We start from the raw sequence: 3377 nt of genomic DNA, 5'->3' as shown, positions 1-3377 counted from the left end.
TTGACCTTAGAACTGAAGAAGCTTCTCGGATGAGAGGTGAAACGTCTTCAAGCAACTTAAAGAAGTCCAGACGCTTTTCTTTGCAAGCTCCTTTGACTGTTCACTTTACAAACACGTCAGATCAGATACAAGGAGCTGAATTCACGACACGCCGAAGACCAAAGAGAAAAAAATTGGCTCGTTTATTTCACTGAAATGTCATGTGACCAACTCAAAACGGTTCTCTGTCGTTTGTTTGGCCCCCACGTGATGGTGTGTGTGCCCGATGACACCAGGGCCTGCTTCTAATGAGACGACCTGTGGTGCCCTCCCAGGTCTGGACAAGGCATCACTGAGTTCCTGGACAGTCTGAGGTCCAACCTGATGGTGTCAGGTGGACAGAAACATAATGAGGTGCTCTGTTGGATTTAGGTCAGGCGAGCTTTGGGGCCAGTCAGTGATATTCATTTATCCTCCAGGAAGTGCCTGCAAACTCTGTCCACATGAGGCCGGGCGTTAGTGTGCACCAACGTAGAGTCTGCAGTGAGTGGAGGATCTCCGTACCTAATGGCAGTCAGGGTGGTGGTATCTAGCCTGTAGAGATCTGTCTGTACTTCCCTCCATGGATTTGACTCCCAGACCATCACTGAGCCACCAAATCACTGATACAGAATCATGTTACACAGATCGTGTATGTCGATCGCTCTCCTTCAACCATCTGCATCAGTGCAGGTTAATGTCTGATATCTGGCTGTCATCTGACTGTTGTTCCTCCTCTGCCTGTTCATTTTCTCATTAAAATAAACATTAATAATCATTTGTCCACTGTCACTTGAACGCAGCATGCATTTGTGATCTTGTGAGAAGCTGAGAGTGTGAAGACGATCTGTTTGTCCGAAGCGACCGACTCTGCACGCACAAAGATCGCAGGGCCTGTTCTGGCCTGCTGCTGTTTGTAGCACCGACACAGGAAGAGTCTGACGATCAGAAACATTCATCAGGACAACAGTCAGATTAAAACAGCTGAAGCTGTTTCATCAGGTGAACGATCTACGTGGAAGCTTTTTGGGTCATTATCCATCTGCACTGCAACACTGGCTCCACCATGTTGGTCACATGACGTGGTTTCCTTCAGATCATTGGCTGTTTCTCTCCTCCCGTCAGTCCGGTACTATCGAACCTTGGCTTCATGTGTTTGTCACACCTTTGGTCTTTTGTCTGAGTATTTCTGCTTCTGTTGTCATAAACATGACTAAACTGCCAGTCAGTCAACTGTCCAATTACTTTTGACACTCTGAAAATGCTCGGCTTTGTTTTTTAAACATGAATAAAAACTTTGATTTAAAATCCTCTGCGGTGACGAACAGAGTCATCAACAGTGTCGTTATTCAGATACTAACAAACTTACCTGTGTCTCTGTAAACACCTGAGATATCACAGAATGAAGCTTTGAGTCGTAGCAGCACTGAGACCTGTGGAGCAGATGGCTGAGCTGATGTGCCCGAACACGTCTGAACACTACGTGTAGATAACATGCAGGGACTTGAAGCAGGGCAGACATTTAGAAAGTGAAAGTACAAACATGCGGCCGCGCTGTGTGTAAATATGTCAATAAAAACAGAGCTCAATTTTCTCATAAATAAATATTTTGTTCATTTATCCTGTAAACGGTTTAAACTGGAAAATGCACCATCTTAAGAAAAAATGAGCGCAAACCTTGACACGCCTGGACCGCCTACTCATGTCGTTTCTCCATCACCCTGGTGGTGGCCTCTGACGTAAAGGGACAAAAACGACAGCTTGTAAAATAATAAACGTCAGTGTGCGTCTAGGAGCTCAGAGATAACGTAGACACTCAGCAGATATGTGCGGAAAAGCTTTTTCATTGACAGCCTCTATTTTCAGCAGGACGATGTTAAACCACACGCAGCAGGACTGCGTAGCAGACGAGTCCAGGTGCCAGCTGCCGCCTCCAGCTGCTGTGCTGCTGTCTGAAACTGAGAAACTCGACATTTCAAAATTGAGCCGGCTTCACCTCTGCAGCGGCTGATTCACCTCATCAACCTTTTCTGCCTCCTGCGTTCGTTGGCTCGCTGTGCTCAAAAAACATCTTCTGAGAATAAGTTTTGTGGAGCTCAAAAGAGAAATACAATCATTTTAGTCAGATCTAAAAACATTTATTGACCAAAACAACTTTAATGTGAATCCTGTTTCTGATCGTACACGACTGCTTCCTGTTCTCAAATGTAAATGAAGTACACATCTGTGTGGGGTCAAAGCTGTGTGCCCAGAGGAGACGATGAGGCTGAACGGACCAATCGAGATGGAGGCGACGACTCAGGTCGAGCCCTGCCCCCTGGTGGTCATTTGGTGGTATCAGCTGGTTAAGCTGCAGATTAAAAAGCATGTTTGAGATAAACCGAAGCACGAGGTGGTGCCTGAGTCGACACAGAGCTGCGGCTTTAACGTCATTCACGGACACGTTTAAACACGTCAACCTGACAGGAAACCATTTTTCCATTTCTAGTACTTTAAAAATATTAAATATTTTTTGGTATTTTTAAATATTTTAAAAACTATTTAAAAAATATGGTTGTTGTAGTAATACTTCTGGAATAATTTAGTAGGGGATAGTACAGATACAATTAGTACTGAAAACCTTTAATTTCTTGTGAGACTAATGAAATGAATCAGTGTTGTTGGTATTATGCAGCGTCCACAGTCACATGATTTGATGGATGTGCAGGTTGTGTTTGACGTGTCAGCTGTTTTATACTCAAACCTATTGTAACATAATTACACATTTACAGCTGTTAAAATCCTCTGATGTACAATAAAAAACCTTCTTACTTTAGAATAAAACAGTTAAAACTTATAAACCTGTTTAATGTTACGATGACCAAAGCAGCGCTGCTGGTTTCAGCTTCACTTTTCATCTACGAGCCTAAACGTTCATTTAAAACCAAAAACTTAGTGTTGAAAAACAAAGATTCAACTATTTAAACAGGTTACAAGTTTGTCCTTCTTGCTCGGCAGTAAATATTTTTACAACTTGAGATCACGTCATGGAGCAGTGACTCCATCACATTCAGCTGTTTTGTGCAGTAACTTTAAGAAGATGTGGAAATGTTTACTTTCAAACGCTGAAAAGCATCTTTGGGCGTCGATCTGAAGCCTCGACCAGCTGAGCCGTGTTGATCCTGATCCAGCAGGGAGACCTTCCCTCTGCTGTGGCCTGTTCTAAGCAGCCCGATATGAACCTTCAAATTTTACCCAGAATGCACTTTGTGAAGTTTTCTCCGGTGAATCAAATCGATCAAACAGCGATGCTCGTTCCTAGGGATGGGTATCGTTTAGGTTTTATCCGATGCCGGTGCCAAACCGGTACTTTTGAAACG

Source organism: Haplochromis burtoni, unplaced genomic scaffold, assembly GCF_018398535.1.
Source record: "Haplochromis burtoni strain Fernald_Lab_line unplaced genomic scaffold, NCSU_Asbu1 Contig_2120, whole genome shotgun sequence".
Taxonomy (NCBI): Eukaryota; Metazoa; Chordata; class Actinopteri; order Cichliformes; family Cichlidae; genus Haplochromis; species Haplochromis burtoni.
This window is presented reverse-complemented; position numbering follows the sequence as displayed.